Below are 17,575 nucleotides of genomic sequence, written 5' to 3' on the forward strand. Positions count from 1 at the left end.
TATTACATTGTATTTGTTATTTCACATGCTATTTTGTATTAAAAAAAAACAACAACTATCTTCCCATTGCATTCACTGGAGGTCTACATGTCGATTGATAGCAGGACTCCAACCTTTAAGTGCATAGTGGGAGTAAAAAAAAAAGTGTTTTCAAAGAAGTGATCGTTGGAAGAAAACAGGCCCCACTTTCAATAATGGCTTCTCAAAAACCTAGGTAGCCTATGAGGTTGAAATCAATTTCAAAAGCAAGTAAAACTCAGAGGCTTTTTTTTTTAAATGAAAACATTGGAGAGAAAGAGGACGTAGGCTTAGGGTGCGCTGTGTAACACACCCCACTGCCCACACAGCTATTACTCCAGGAATGTGAAACTTGCAGAATTTAACTTTTAATAAAACGAGAACTCGCTGTAAGTAACCTCAGTATATTTTCAGGGTTTAGAACGCTTATTTTATCTAGATCACAGTTCTTTCAGCCTTGGCAGCAGAAAGTTATTTCTGAGTGCTAAACAAATATGAAAAAAATATGGGTCTGGCCTAGAGCTTGCTTTCCCCTGCCAGGCTGGGCTCTCTCCAGAGGCCCATGTGTGAGTTCTTAGCCTCTGAATGCCACCATGGCTCGGATAAGCCAATCTGTATACTTAAGTGTCCAGGGCATGCTCCAACAACTTTTATCTGGAAGTCTGAGCACATCACTTCTGGGATTCAATTCTACCCTGCCAGGAGTTAGAGACAAGGATGAAATTAGATTTCATCTACCAATGTTTGCTTTTACCCTCTTTTTATTTTCTTACCATGGTTTCTGCTTTAAAAATCAAGAGTGAGTTTGCTATTCCCCTTGTAGATAATGAACAGACAGCTATAGGGAAAGAATTTGTATTAGAGAAGACATCTACTGGCTTAAAGAGATGATATGCACCATTCAAACTTGAACAAGAGTTTGTAAAACTGGATTTACCCTGAAAGTGGCCCAAAATAATGGACTATAAGCTGTGACTCACAAGGAGTATCAGCTGGGGATGGGAATAGGAGAGCTGCAGAGTAGAGATTACAGGGGCAATAGAAAATGCCCAGCTGGGGAGAAAGACCTTTGGGAGCAAAGCTCTCGTCACACATCAGGTCCAGACACCTAGCATCTTGGCAGAAAGGCAGGCAAGATGGCTAGTCTAGCTCTAGCAGGCTGGTAGCCTAGGATAGCTTCAAAAGGGGAATTTCATATCCAAGTAGCCTTTGCTTTCTTACCAGGTAAACCCTTCTGAGCAAATCTGTAACCCAAAGTAATATCCTATGCCAAACTGATGGGCACTCAGATAGAGTGGACCTTCTTTCAATATCAGTGAAGGGGAGGGGGAGGGAAGACTTTCCCGACCTCTATGTGGGAGAAGAGAGCAGCTAGTAATGAGAAATCCCAGCAGCCATCCACACCATTATCCTCCCCCCCCCCAATTTTCCCTCTTAGGCAAGTTATTGGCCAAAGGAAATAGTTTTTGCACTGCAAGAAAACTTAATGAGGGTGAGTCATCTTATATTAATAAGTAACCTTTATGAAATGAGCCGCGTCACTCTCGCTAGGCTATTCACAGGGAAAATGACACAAAAAGAGTTTAGGGAAATGGTTTTCTTTCTCTTCTGGCCTTCGGGACAGCTGTTCTCCAAAGTGGCCTGCAGGCCTATAGCATCAGCATTACCTGGAAGCTTGTCGGGGATTCACATTCTATGGTCCCACCCAGATCTATTGAATCAGGTGCTCTGGGGTGTGTGTTCAGTGTGGTTCTGAGGCAAGTTCAACATTGAGAGTCTGTGCCTAAAGGAAAGAGCTTGAACAGGTCATGATATACCTCAATACACTAAGGCTAAAGTATGTGACTGAGCATAGCGGCTTATGCCTGTAATCTTAGCTGCTTAAGAATAGAGATTTGGAGGATCATAGTTCAAGGTTAGCCCCAGCAAAATAAATAAACAAATAATAAACTCCATCTCAGTCATGAAGGCTGGGTATGGTGGTACATGCCTGTCATCTAAGCTACTATAAACTACAGGAACGATAAATAAGAAAATCACAGTTTAGGCCAGCCCAGCTATAAACTCAAGATCCTATTTGAAACATAAGAAGCGGGAAGGGTTAGGGTATGGTGGTAGAGTACCTGACTAGCACAAACAAGGGCCTACATTCAAGTCCCAGGATTGGGGTGGAGGGGAGATGAAAAACAAAGGCTTAAAGGAAGGATGTGAAGATTGACTTAGATATGGCCCTGACTTTCAAATGGCCCATAAACTTCTGGACTCTTTTCTTCCTCTAGGAGAGAAGCTATTTTTATTGTTCTTATTTCTTAGTGGGATTACTAGTGACTGTAGCATCACAGGCACTCAGTAAGCCTGCAGTGTATCGAGCTGTAGGTCCACTCAGGAATTTTCATCAACCCTACAATACAATTCACCACTAACCCTAATGCCACCCAGCTGAGTACACACAGGCCACTGTGAACTTACAAGTAGTCATCTGTCAGTCCAATCCTTTCAAACATCCCAGGCCATAGACAGTATTTTTAGTTCCCCTCTGTGCAGGAAAAATGGAGGCTCAAAATATTAAAGCTACCTCATCCAGGGTCATACACCTAAAAGAGTGTCACTGCCAGTGTCTGTCTCAGAAATATCCACTTCCAAAGTGTAACGCAGGGGCATGATTGTCCCCAAAGCTTCTCATGCTGATTATCACCTCGCCATTCTCACCAGGCTTATCTTACAAGTGCAGTCAGTAGACCGACCTCATTTCCAGTGGTCAAACACTAAGATAACCAACTACTAGAGGATCTAGGCTTTCACAAGCCAGAAAGAAAATTCTTACAGTAGATCTGAAACAGAGGGTTGCCAGCTTGTAATTTTGCCAAGTACATCCCCCTCTCCCAAGGATTAAGTATCAACATCACTTCCAACAAGGAAAAAAAATACTATGCCAAAACAAAGTACAAAGGACCTAATTTTATAATAAAAGAGAGTCAATCCATTTCATTACATATTTTCTCATACACAATGAGCATTGTGTCCCACCTTTCTCATTTTTCATAGATTTGGCATTTGGTTTTCAGGAAGCTCAAGAAAGTAGAGAATGGTGGGGAAAGTACACTCATGGGCTATTCTGCCCTTACTGGTCATAAGAAAGTGGGCACAAGGGCCAAGCTAGGGCAGCCTTGGACCCCCAGATCTTAAACTTCAGTGTGCATCAGAATGAGCTGCAGGGTTGTTGTCTGGATGGAGCATTCAACCCAAGCAGGCTGGGAAGAATGGGATGGAGTGAGTGTGGCGGATGGCAGAGCTGTGGACCCCACATTCTGCACTATCTTTGAGCTAAGGTGGAAGAGAAAGCAATACAGGTGGGCTGACATAGGTCTGAAGTGAGTCTGTGGTATGCTTTGGCAGCTGCAGCCACCAATTAAGTAATGGCTCTCCCACCACTGTCACTTTGGCTATGCCATTCTATGTCTCATTAGAGATCTAAGAGCCCTTTGACATCTGCCATCCATTGTTATCTTGTGACACTTCAGGGCCAGGAGAGTTGAGAGTTGTGTGTATGGGCTGGGGGCGGGGGGGTGGTTACTGGAGGCTCAGGAGCTTCTAGAGTCAAAGACTGTGAGTACTGAGAAAGGAAAGGGGGATTCATGCCATAAGGCAAGACCTTACCTTACTAGGAGGTGGTCCATGGTCATCCAAGTAAGTGGAATTCCCTAGGGGGGAGAAAGGAGAAAAAGTCAATGAGTTAATTGTTCAAGCCCCAAATGAATTTGGCACAAAATATTTAGACAACTGTACCCCCTCCCAAAAAATAGGTCCCTTATCACCAGTGTGACCAGCTTTTGCTGACATTACATGCTTACTTCACGGTTTCAATAGTTATAAATTTTATTTATTTATATATGTATATATACACACGTATGTGTGTACATGCCCCCCCCACACACAAAGAAACATGAACTATTATTCCACATCTAATACCTGTGGAGTTGACCTTGGAGCACAGGGTCTTAAACTTTAGTGTTTATTAAAATTAGCTATAGGGCTTGTTAAAACACCCCTTGCCTGGCTCTACTCCCAGAGTCCTGATGCACTAGCTCTAAATATGTGCATTTCTAACCAGCACCATCACAGTTTGAGAAGTCTATGCTCTCTCCAGTCTGCCTTGAAGTTGGCAATTCTCTTCCTTCTCCCAGTCTAGCTTGATTAGCTTCACCAATAGCTAGCTCTCTGCTGGCTGAGTTCTCAGAGGGCAAGGTTACTGTTCCCTTACTCTAGAGAGTATTATTTGTTCTTTTTAAAGCACTCAGGTACTTTGCTAAGTGTTTTAAAGCTGTTCCTTTATCGGATTCAGATATCAGAGGTGGGTTAGAGCAGTCTCCATTTTCCAAAGGAAAAAACGGAGGTGTCTAGAGAAATCCAGTAGCTTCCCCAGAGTCCCACGCTGTTCCAAAACAAAAAGGAGAGACTGGTTTTTCCAGGGTGTGTCTGGATATCTGCTTATCTGAAAATCCTACCCAGCATTTCGCCATCTCCTCTTTCATGGAGACCAGGCATGCAGGTGCACCTGCTGGAGACAACGGGCCACTTGGGGAAGCCAAGAAGGCAGTCTATCCAAGAGAGGGGAACTCTTCTGAGTCCAGAGAAATTGTTTGTACCAGAAAAGTAAAGACGGCAAGACTTGCTAATGGAACAAAATATAGATAACACTGGAAACCCAAGGATACTTACAGAGGTTAACAGATTATGGAATATAAGAAATGTCTGAGTTTGAATAGACAAAAGTGCTTTTGATAAAGTCAAAGTAACTTAAGAAATTGGAATTCGAAAGGGAGCAGTTTAAGCCAGGGACAGTTCAATTAGGGAAGTATATCCAAGTGTGATAATTATGTGGGGTTTCACTTAATAGGATTTTCCACACTGAGTCAGCATCCACCCGTTTCTCATTGGAGCCTTCTGATTTATAACCTACCTGATGCCCACAGGTATTGTATTCTAATTGACCATTTGCTCGTAACAACAGGATAATAAGGGTCCAATTTTAATGTATGAAACACAACAATAACACCTGTCAGGCTTATGATTGGGCTAGATGATGGAATCTTTTAAATGTGAGTGTGATAACTAATTTGTCAGAGCCTAGTGACTGCGTTGAACTCTGCTGGGAACGCATATAAATAGGACTGTAGGTCAGACTTAATAAAAAGGATATGCATGAACATGACTATAGTTATCTATGTCTAGAGGACCACTTAGTAATATTCTACAGTAATGCGCCCAGTGAGTTCTCATCTGCCCACCAAAGGATATGCTTTCCCCAAACACATTCCAGCATGTTCTCTAGGCTTCAGCTCAAGGGCCAAGGAGAGCTCCAACAACACAACATTTCTAAAATACTAAAACTTGCCACAAGATCCCAAATTCCTTTTATAAAAATGTACTTCCTAATAGGAAATAATTTAAATGCTTGATCACTACTTCAAATTCCAGACCAGGGACCCCGAATGCTTTAGCTCCTCAGCTTGGGTATCTGAAGACATTTCAGACTTCACAGGTCAGGTCCATTCCCCCCGATCACTGTCACCTCTGCATTGCACAATGTGTCTCTTTCCCCAAGCATGTCCCTTTTATTTCAGGCCAAAGCCCAAGAGTCGCCCATGATCCATCTCTTTGCCCAACCTTACACTTACCAACCTCAAGTCTTGTTGGCTTAACCTTCAAATTATAACTCAAATTTAACTATGGCTCACCAGCCCCTTGGTCCAACCAGGAGATTCCCTATACTATACTTCTATATTCATAAAATAAGCAAAGAGAGAGTTTTAACCTTATTGATTAGATTACATTAGTGTTCTGTTTGAAATTGATGTTTCTAAGTCCATTCCTAGGATCTGTAAGGTCCCCCATGACCCCATTCCTGCTTCCTACCACCACTAGTCACAACAGCCTCTTCTCTGCCTGGAACACACCAATCTATGGTCAACCAATCGATGGCCTTTGGAATGGCTCATTCCTCTTCTAGAAAAATCCTTCCCTACCTATTCCATTCAGGCTCAACTCAATTGTCACTTCCTTGTACAGGCCCTCTCTGAACACATCTGTTTGTCTATACATTCAGCTTATGAGCTTCCTGGGACTAGGACTTTAGCGCTTTTCTGGCTTGGACATGGCTAGAATTCCTAGAACAGAACCTGAAAAAGCTTAAGATACTTTGTAGTTGGTTAGTGATTGAAATATTTAGTTCACTGGCTATATCAGAAGTCTTTGCCATGATTTTTTGCAATGATTTTTAAAGCAATGAAATATTACTTGTGTATTAGCCTTACTCCTTGACCAAATGATTGGCAACAGTTTTACAAGGGAATAGAAATCTTAGAAAAGAAAAAATCGCCCAGCAGTCTTCATCATTTCCCCCCTAATTCAATGACACCTTAGCAATCAGCATGACATTGAGTAATTTTCTTATCTTCTCAGCATCTCTTTTTTTGAGTAAATGAAGATAATAGTGGTATAAGCTCACAGATGTGGTGTGGGAGTAAATAATGTCATACATAGCACTTAACTAAGGGTGGGAAACTACTTTTACTAATGAATGAAACTAACACAGCTTGTAGATCTGAGATATTTAGCATCCCTTTGGCTCAGCATATAAATATGTTAAGTTTTACATGTGGGAAATACTGAAACTAAGAAAACAGTGATCACAGCAAAATGGTTATAATTTTTTATACATATTCATACATTTCATGAATATTCACATGTGTATGCATAAGCATATATATGTATATATGCATATGTGTGTATATATACATATATATGTATATACATACACACACATCAATGCTGGGGATTGAACTCAGGACCTCATGCATAACCCTAGCCCTTTTGGCTTTAGTTTAATTTTCAGATAGAGTCTTATACTTTTGCCTGATTCTGGCTCCAGACTGTGATCTTCCTATCTTTACTTCCTAAAAACTATAATAACAGGCATAAATGGCTCTCAATACCCAAGATATTTGTTCAAGGTACTATTAACTGCTGAGCTTGCATTATTTCTTCCCATTACTGAACATTTCTTTAAAATCAGAAAATGCTGACAAGCATAATGAAGATTCCTAATACCTGAAAGAAAATGGTTAGGACTGTGCTATCATATACTAGTTTTCAAACTTTCTATGTATTTAATATATATTTAATCACCACTCACAGAGTACTTACTACCCTACAGAAAGACCTAGAAGTGAAATTCCTATCTTTACCACTGAACAGTATATTAACCTTTATTGAGTGTTGACCATTTCTTTGCCAGGCACTTAGAAAGTTTGTTTTATCTACTCCTCACCAGAAGCCCTGAAGGTAGCATAAGTTAAGCATCACTCTGTCAGGCCACACAGCCAAAAAATAACCACAGAACTCAAACCCCCAAAGGTTAATTACTGTTGATACTTCCTTGATTCATAAAACACAAAACTATTTTATGATAATGAATTATTTCCTTATTTTTCCCCTTCTTCCCTCCTTCCTTTCATTATATAAGACTTGTATAAATCAGATGTCATCTTTGAAACTAGGAGGATTGAAGGGAGGGATGGGAGAGATTGATAAAAGGGGTGAATCAATCAAGACGTACTTATAAACTGACAGATTAAATGATAACGCCTTTGTACAACGAAAGATAATAAAAATACTACTTAAAAAAAAAAGAGCTTTCTCAAGCCCTCCTACCAAAAATAAGAAAAAAAATCAAATGTCCTGACCGAGAAGCGAGTCAGCCATGTTCACTGTGTCTTTCTGCACACAGGAACTTCCGCACACAGGAACCCTGGGTCCACCATCACCCCCAGCAGGTTACTTCAGGCCTCTGTGATTCATCAGACCCCAAAAGCTGCAAACACCTCACACTGTCAACAGAGACTCGGAAGGGGAAAGAAAGGTTATAAAGAGGAAACAATAGTTTCTGGGAAAGAAAACAGCAATCTAGTCTTCTCTAAAGGTACAACTGTATGATTCATTGGTACTTTGGTACAGCTTTTCATCCTGAGATCTTATGCTTTCAGGGAGCAAGGCTAACCAAACTGCCAGAATTTTTGAAAGTGTAGTGGGTAACTTGCTCGCTGAGGAGATCAAAGGAAGAACTGTTATCAACAAGAAGCCACCCTAAATAGGTTCTCAGGCATCAAAGCAGCCCTAGCTGGTCTGACCTGTCAGGTAGAGGATTCAGTATTAACTTGAGGGACAAAGCACACATAAGCTCTTAGGGCCTTTGGATGTGAATGGAAAAAAAAAAAAGAAAGCTGACGAAGGCTGACAAGGAGCCTGGACAGGACAAGCCCTCACCTGACACCACCTGCACCACCATATATCGGTACGCCTCCACCCTCAACAGCCTGCTCTCACAGCTGGAGCTCAGGCTTGTTCCTACTCTCAGAGGCCACAGGAACACCTGGTTTCCTTTCTTTCTAAAAGGTACTCTGTACTTTTAGGATTCTGATGCCAGACTCCTGTTCCTGTCAAGGCCTTCCTTTGATAATAAAAAATATAGGCTGGGAATGTGGCTTAGTGGTAGAATGTTTGTCTAGCATGCATGAAGCCCTGGGTTTGCTTCCTCAGTACCACATACACAGAAAAAGCCGGAAGTGGTGCTGAGGCTTAAGTGGTAGTGTGCTAGCCTTGAGCAAAAGAAGCTCTATGACTGACAAAAAATGTGTGTGTGTGTGTGTGTGTGTGTGTGTGTGTGTGTGTGTGTATGGTATGTTGTCAAGTTGCAGAATAAAGGGCACAGACTCCATTTTTCTACTCCTACTATGGGTTGAATCTGAGGGTTCAACCTGTCCCCTATTTGCCAACAAATGGGGCGGGGGGGGGAGAAAGAGAGAGAGAGAGAGAGAGAAAGAGACTGAGAGCGCAAGTGCACTGTCATGGAGCTCTACCTCTTCTAGGAATTCAAGGTGATTAGGCTGCTCAAGTTGGGAGGCAGGGAGGCTTCTGATTGGAAGCCACACGCTGGTCCTGGGGTTACTGCTACTGCTTTGTCCTATAGCCTATATATAATACCTTGACTACATTTTGCATCAGCTGAATTGTAACACAATATGCACTCCACCTTATCCACACAGCCCTTCATGGTGGAGATGTCTCAGGAAATGAGAGATAGGTGTCAGATCCTAGTTAGACAGTTAGGGAGGAAAACATGGAGGAAAACAAAACATATATATCACCTTTCTTGTTCCTGCCCAGAGAGGCTGACTCTGAGTCCTGTATCATACCAGATACAAAAGCAGAAGTCAAGTCCTCCTACTTTCACCCAGGATTGGAGAAGTTCTTCAGACAGAAACTTACATCCAATCAAAAGGCCTTCAGCAGTGAGCGACCATCACTTAACAAATCAAACCAAAGATACATCCTCCCATAGGCAGGGGGTGAGGGATACCCTCCTATTGGGATGACAGGGAGATCCCCTCCCCACTTACGGAGTCTGCTAATTCTTTCTACATGGTTTCCCTTTCACCTTTAAATAAACTTGCTCTGCTTATCAGAAATACTTTCCTGCCTTTCATTATTTAAAGGGCAAAGAAAAAGAAGCCAAGAAGATCCTAGACCATTTTAGAAGACTGCACAAAGAACATGAGAGGTCATATGCACCTGTGAAAAGATGTGAAGTCAAGCTCTTGGGAGTTATAATTTGTACACAGTAGAACTGATACACACCACCGGTCTTCCCAGGCCGCTGTGATACCACAGTGTCCCTGCTTCCATCATCTTGCCAACTGCTTTTATTCAAGATACACTTTAAAAAAACAAAAACAAAAACACCAAAGCCTCCTTTGAAGTCTGACACTAGAGAAGACTAAGATTTGTGCCTTCCAATCTTAAGATCGTCTGTCTGTTTACCACATTAAACCTAGGTCTCTGTTGGCAGAACCAAAGATGGGCTATCCAGTGAATATGAAAACCCAGACACAAACTTAAAGTGTGTTCGTGTAGTAGAGATTGCTCCGAGAAATGTCATACCACTCTGGTTACATCATTGGACATCCTCAGAATTTTCCATATACACATCTTTACAAACTAAAGAAGCTCACAGCTTCTTGTAAGGAACACCTGAGATGTTCCATTTCTATGAAGAATCCTCAGAATGATACATGCACACAACAGGCATCCACCTGACGTGTTCCAAGCAGCACTGACCGCATTCCCAGTAATGGCAGCGTGGGATGAGCAAGGCCTCTTTGGCCTCACCATCTTCTTGCTTAGGCTCTACAGCCCGGGCTGTGCATCTTACTTCATGGAAATGCTTTAAGAAATGTCAGTGCCAGGCTCCAGCCTTAGCTATTCTGATTTATTCTAGGATAGGTCCCTGGCACTGTATATTTCCTTAAGTTCCTCCAGTGATTCTAATGGCTATGCAAGGTTGCAAACCACTAGCTACAATACAAATGTAGCTCAGGTAAATCAGATTTTTCAGATGTTAAAAAAAAGGTTTCTTATCCAGATTCATTTTAATCAGGGGCCACACCTCTATCATCTGTGCCAGGAGATTTCTGCACAACCGTCACAACACAGGACAATTCTGATGTAGCATACCTGACCACAAAGATTCCTGAGACCATGGAGGTTGATTCAGTTTTCTGGTTAGCTCCTTGGGGTAAGGAAAATAGAAAGTTGGGCTGACTGCAGGATCCATGGAGGGCCCAGGCAATAGATCATTCAGGGTTTCGAGTACAACATGGGCCAAACAACATGGGCAAACAACATGGGCCACTGATACCTTACTGAGACTCTAAAGACACAATCAAAAATGATTTTCAGTGCTTCTAGTTTCAGAATATAGATCTATCAAACAGTGTCTTGTTCTTCTAAACCTCTTATACATGGGTGAACCAAAAAGGTAAGTGCAAGCCACCAATCTACCTGGAGTTTCCCCAGATCCCACCACACTTAACCAACTTGGGATAGTCCATAGGTCCTGGAGACCCTCAAATATCTCACACACACACACACACACACACACACACACACACACACACACACACACACACACTTACTTTATGGGCCCACAGGATCTGAAAGGAAGAGACTCCTGGAAAATCTAAAGCAAAGATACCATCTGGTCCCTTTCCCAAGAGACGTCCCCTTTTTCAGAAGAGGTAGGGAACCTGAACCCTCTGCCATAACCCAAATACTTATATATAGAAGATGCTAGAATGGCTGACCCATCTAGAGAAGAAACTGCTAGAATGGCTGACCCAAAGAAGGTGCTGTGGAGTTCAAATAGAAACAGTCTTCATTCTGTGAGAGACAAAGTAGAAGGAACCCAGGAATCTTACTTATTGGCTTTGGTAAGAAAGCACTAATAGAGCTGACTGGGGCCAAACAACAGTAGCCATGGAATCAGAGGGAACAAAGCTGTATCATCCAGAATCAAAGGACCTGGTTCAAATCTCAGACCTGTCCTTTACTTGAGTGAACTTGCAACTATCAGTTAAGTTCCCTAAGGCTTAATACTCCTATTTGTAGCATGGAAATTTTAAGTCATAGAGGAGCTGTAAAATGAAATACATTTAATGTAAATGCACACTTAAAATTAAATCTATTAAGTATATAAAGCACTTGGCACAGTGCCTGTCTGGCACCTGGTAAATACTCAACAGATGTTAGTTCTTCCTCTTGCAGCAGGGAGAAATTGCACTTATCATTTATTTAGGAAACCAAAGGGAATCTTAAAGTCAGGGAACTAGTTTATTGTATAAGAGTAATAATATAAAATAATTATTTGATGTTTTCTGTGACTTCCAACATCTAGTTTCCAATATCCAATATTGATATTTCCTCTGGAATGCACAACTTTTTTCCCTAGTTATTTGAACTAGCTTTCACAATATGCAAATAGACTTGGGAACATTGGTGAAAAGAATTTGTTCTTGACTCTGTAATCTTTCATGAGCAGAACTATTTTTGTCTGAATTACTCGCTAAAGAATAAAAACATTTTAATTCTCACTTCCCTTAGAGTAATACACATTAGCATTGCTTTAAAAAAAATGAAACAAAACAAGCTGCAAGTCATTCACACAGGATTCTGATTACCTGTCTCCAATAACATGTGGGTTTATCTCCCCCAAGGAGTCTGGCCTTCTGATAAGATATCCCTAATGAACAGCTGCTGTAGAAGGAAACACCACAGCCCCAGCTCTGTCCTTGCCAAAAATCTATGCTAATGACATACTTTCCACCACCCACCATGGGATGCAGTTCTCTGAGCAGTCTCTGTCAACACACCAGCCCTCATTCACAATGAGGGGTTTGTGTGCTGAGTCTTTCCTGTAGCTCCATTTCTTATAATTAACGCAGTCCCAAAACATGGTAATGGAGGGAAATGGCTTACACTAGCTTTTCTAAGGCTTATATAAAATTATTTTCTACTGATTTAAAACAAGTGGCTTTATTACCTATAAATATTTAAAGACTTGTACACAAACATCTTTAAAAACAAATTTCATATGCTCATTCTAAGTAGTCAACAAAAGCGATGATATCCTGAAAATACATTCTTGATCCAAAAATATGAAAAATGGTCATTCTATACCCTGAATAATAATATCCAAATCAAACAGCTACCAATTAATGGCTTAGGAAGTGATTACCATTCTTAATTACATGTAAAAGTAAACTGGTGCTCTCTCCTTTTATTCCCAGCTCAAAAACATGGTCTTATCTTAGAATGAAGCTCTTCTTTTGATGAAATCTGATTATACATTTTGGGATCTCCAGGGTAAATTTACAGGAGAAACATTTTTTTTTAAATCAAATGATCAGTGCTCTGTTGTTATAATGACAATAAATTATTTCCAAATAGCTCAGGAATTCATAGTAATCATATTATAGGATCTACTATAGGTAGGAATGGTAGATCAAAGACAGATATAACCTCTTGGGTTTCTATTCCCTTTTATTAGATGCTTTTATTTTTCTTTTTTAATTTGGTTGTGGGGCTTGAACTTGGGGTCTGGGCACTGTCTCTGAACTTTTTTGCTTAAGGCTAGCGCTCTGCCACTTTGAGCCATAGTGCCACTTCCAGTTTCTACTGGTTAATTGGAGATAAGAGTCTCATGGACTTTCTTGCCCAGGCTGGCTTCAAACTGTAATCCTTAGATCTCAGCTTCTGGAGTAGATAGGATTGCAGGTATGAGCCACTGGCGCTTGGCTTTGATTCTTTTATGTAATTATTTGTTTATTTTGTGCTGTTACTGGTACTTGAATTCAGGGCCTGGGCACTAAGCTTGAGTTCCTTTTACTCAAGGCTATAGTGCTTTACCACTTGAGCCACAGCTCTACTTCTGGCTTTTTGGTGGTTATATGGAAATAAGAGTCTCATGGTCTTTCCTGCCTGGGCTGACTTAGAACTGTAATCCTCAGATCTCAGCTTTCTTTAGCTAAAATTATAACTAAAATTATAACCATGAGCTTGGCTCCTTCTATTAGGTTCTTACTCTAAAGTCAATACTGATACCAACCAATACAGCTGGCCAAACTCTAACACACCTGTTAACCTGGCACCCCCCAGGCCTGCAAATGAACCTCTACCCAGCAGGCAGGTGAGTCCCCTTCTTTTAACAGGCTCTAGACTCCATGTGTCCATCATGAGGATCAACACCTTTTATCATGTTACTGTAATCACATATCCCTAACTAGTATAAGGGAAGACAGGCAGGACAAGCACCATTCAACATCCAGGATTTCCCATAAAAGAAATAAAGAAAGATGGCTGAAGACAATCAGCAAGCTCATTGTCATCATCCATGAAAAACCAATGCTGTTCTAAGCAGAGCACTGTACAGCTCCTATGAAATAGTAGGAGGCAGAAACTCCATTTTACAATAGAGAAGTGAGGCCCAGATGAGGAAAGGACCTGAAAATGTTGTACAGCTAATCAGCAGGTGCTCCTGGGTTTGACCCTGGTACCAATTTGCTCACACCCCAACTCCCTGCCTTGCTCAGATAGTCTAGTTTAGGGACCATGGTGTGTTGACAGAAATTGTTTCCTCTGAGGCAGGGCAGTCTAATAAGAGTGAATTGGAGTTCTGTGTATGACACTGAGAACTCAACAGCTAGACACATTCCTGAGGCAGTGTCAACACCCATTACCCAATGAGAACAAAGGCCTGTGTATCCATATCATATGATTTCAGAAGAGGAAAATGAGAGGCAGAGAGGTTAAGTAATTATGCTAAGACACATGGTTAGTTGGTAATAAGGTAAATAATAGACTATTGCTCACAATGGAAAAATGCATGCCAATTTTGGTCCTCAGTGATCAAAATCATCAAGCTCCATCACCTAGCTGCTCTATAAACATGAATTAGAATGGTTGTGCTTCTCTGACATAATCAAACTCTTTTTCAAGGGGTAAAAAAATACATCATTGAGAGATTTAATTTTAAATACACTTCAGACATAGAAGACCACTCCCAGACAGACCCCACAGCCTTCTGCACATGGCTGCAGGGAGTTTTCAGCCTTTGCTGAAATGTGCAAGTTTTAACATGGTTGTGGAAAAGAAGGAATATCTGTGAATATCAACAAATCAAACACATGTGTGATGGCTCTTTTACAGAACTGCAGACATGCTGAGTCTCAGGAGGCATCAGACACAGGACAGGGGCAATCTCACCCATCATGCTCTTATCCAGCTCTACTCTGCTGGACAACACACTTGCACTTCGCACAGTTCTGCGGAAGTTCTGGCAGTTCACCAGCAGTGTGCCATCACAGTCCAGGGTTGGTAAGCACTCTTCTCCTGCTGTGCAGACAGCTACCTTCTTTTTGTGTCCCGTCATGGCAGATAGACAGACAGACAGTACTCTGAATACTCCCATCAGAGCCCTCCTGAAGATTTCATCAAAACCTCATCACTTCCCAAACACTCCTCTTCCAAATACCATCACACTGGGAACTGGGGATTTACCACATGCATTTAGGAGAGCATGTGTCCAGGACAATCCATAATGCTGTCCCTTTGTAATATGCGGAGAAAAGCGGCAATAGACACCAAAACAAGTGACTACAAAATAAGTCATTATGCCTGAGAAGGATGAGTCTAAGGAGCTAGTAGAAGGAACAGCAGAGGCCACAGGCAGAAGAGAAGAAGAGGAGATGGGAAGGGAAGAACACCTCAGGAGATGGGCAGTCTGTGTTGACAACGCAGGTCAGGAGAGAACCAGGCAATGTGAAGAACTATGAGGAGACTATACAGATTTCTCCCTTGAGATGGAGCTGGGCAAAGCTTCCTGGCAGAGAGCTCCTGAGCTGTGAAGAAGGAAGGGCTGAAGAAAGGAGGGGCAATGAAAGCAAGAAAAGGGCCGTGGCACCTGGCTAGGGTGTGGGCACCTGCAGAAGATGCAGCCAAGGGATGTGTAAGAATGTTTATTTCATCGTGACCTTGAACTTAAGATCAGAGGACTATTGAAGAGGCACACAAAAGTTCAAGAGGTTCCAGGCATATCTAGCAGAGCTCAAGTGTGCGTGGTGTGCCATCTTAGGGCAGAGCAACTGTCTTCCTTCACAAGCAAGGAAGCTGGGCTCAAAGTCACATGACTTGTGACTCGGGACTCCAAGTCCACACCTCCTCAGGGCACTGCCTATGCATGGCAGGTTACTGGTAGGTTGGGTTCTGTGAGGGCACTTTATGTGTAAACATTACTTCTGTAAAGCAGGAGGAAAAAGAACCCCAGAATTGGGGTAGGGTATAAGGACTAAGCAGGGAAGAATCAGTGGGTTCTGGGACTTCCTATGAATCACACCTTGAAGGCTGGTGTGAAAGCATACAAAGTTTGAAATGGACGCAAAAGCTTTTCTGTTTCCAGTTCTGTGTTCTGCTTAATGGGTGTTTGGGCAATGGCTTGCGGCCACCAATAATGAGACTGTGTCTTTAGAGTCTAAATGAATCCATTATCTGTTTGACAGAGAAATGGCTTTGTCATTCGCCAGTTCAGATGCTTTAGGAAAATGGAATAGGAAGGACTATTTCTACTCGGTGTTGCAAATAAACTGCACTAACAAGATACACACATGCATAATCCACTTGAAGAGTTGCTTGTGAAAGTTGATGTCATTTAGAAAGCGTGTGGTTGAAAGGGGTTGATGGCCAAGCGTCTCTTACACAGATGTCGTGGTGCAGACAGAAGTAGCCCATCTGGGATTAGCTTTCGCATAAACTTTCAAATAACATCAGAAAGAAATCATGGTTTCCTCTTTATGAGGTCTTCAAATGTAAGAGAGGACTCTTAAAGAGCAATGGAAATTAAGAAACCATTTGGAGCAGTAATCCTCACAAAATTAACTAGGGGTTATAACATCTGAGCTTGATGCTCTGTCTTAAAAGAGAGTAGGTTTCAATAACTTCATTATCTCTCTTTTCCTCTCATTGCTCTCATTCTGTTTGGTGACAGATTTAATAGGATTTAGATGAGGTTTGTGATTCCTAGAACTATAATACTGTTAGATTAAAGCAGAATTGGTTATGTCCATGTGACTCTACATTGCATATACGTACAGCACAAAAGAAATGAAAAGCAAAGACAAAAAAAAGACAAAGGGCAAACAAGTAAGTTCTTAAAACTCAGAAAGTACAAGAGAAACGATATAAAAGGAAGAATATGGGTATTGATATCCAATAGTCCAAGGTAGCTTAATGGATTTGACCGTGAGCAAAGTGGTTACGTTTCTGAGACTTAGTTTCTCCATACATAAAAGAGAAAAAAATAAAAATTACTTCTCAGGACTGATGGACTAAAATTATCATTGATAAATTGCCAAGCCTACTCATGAAGTATAATTCTTACCATTATATTTAAAATAGAGCCAGTTATAAAACATGGTACAATAAAGAAAATCTCTGTGAAATAATCACATACATATAAACACTAGTTCCCCATTCTAGATACATCAAGATTATACCCGCGAATGGCCTGACATGGTCTTCCTCAATATTTTTAAGGATATATGAAAAGGAAGTTACACCTGGGTATACATGCAGTGTAGGTTTTTTTTTTAAATCCTGGCAGAACTTGTGAGTATTCCTACACTTATATTATTATTCTGTAAGATACAGTATAAATACTCTTTGGCACTTAATAGATTGGTTTCTTTTCTAGCAAAGTCTTAACTCTGCCTTTCAACAAAATGAGATGGGAAAGCATGCTTTCTCCTACCCAGCAAGAGGAGACCTTTCTAAAAGCCCTGCTACCTTGAATTCATCATTGCTCTGGAAATATTAATAGCTTTCAAAGTCATAGTGAGTCACTCACTTTTGAAACAATAAAGACCTAAAGTTTGAGGGTGGAAGCAGATCTAATATTTGAAGGAAAGGCCACTATAAGTTGGCTGGAAAAAAATCAGAGTCCATCGATGTACCAAAACATAAAGTATTTCTCTGGTGGAAAACCATACCTGTAAATTCTCAATATGTTCAGGCTGCCATCATTTCAATTGCTTGTTAGAAAATGCATATATAGTCTACGGCCATACCACCCTGAACACGCCCGATCTCGTCTGATCTCAGAAGCTAAGCA

The 17,575-nt window shown here is 41.2% G+C and overlaps 1 protein-coding gene across 1 annotated transcript in view; it reads right to left on the reverse strand.

Annotated features, from left to right (window-relative positions):
• The window catches only part of Ust (uronyl-2-sulfotransferase), a 238,928-nt gene that overhangs the window by 145,997 nt on the left and 75,356 nt on the right, over positions 1-17,575 (reverse strand). The window contains exon 2 of the mRNA XM_013027014.1: positions 3,676-3,719. The gene's annotated coding sequence lies outside the window, so the exon portion shown is untranslated. The remainder of the gene's footprint in view (positions 1-3,675; positions 3,720-17,575) is intronic.

The sequence above is a fragment of the Dipodomys ordii genome, unplaced genomic scaffold (assembly GCF_000151885.1).
Source record: "Dipodomys ordii isolate 6190 unplaced genomic scaffold, Dord_2.0 Scaffold98, whole genome shotgun sequence".
Lineage (NCBI taxonomy): Eukaryota > Metazoa > Chordata > Mammalia > Rodentia > Heteromyidae > Dipodomys > Dipodomys ordii.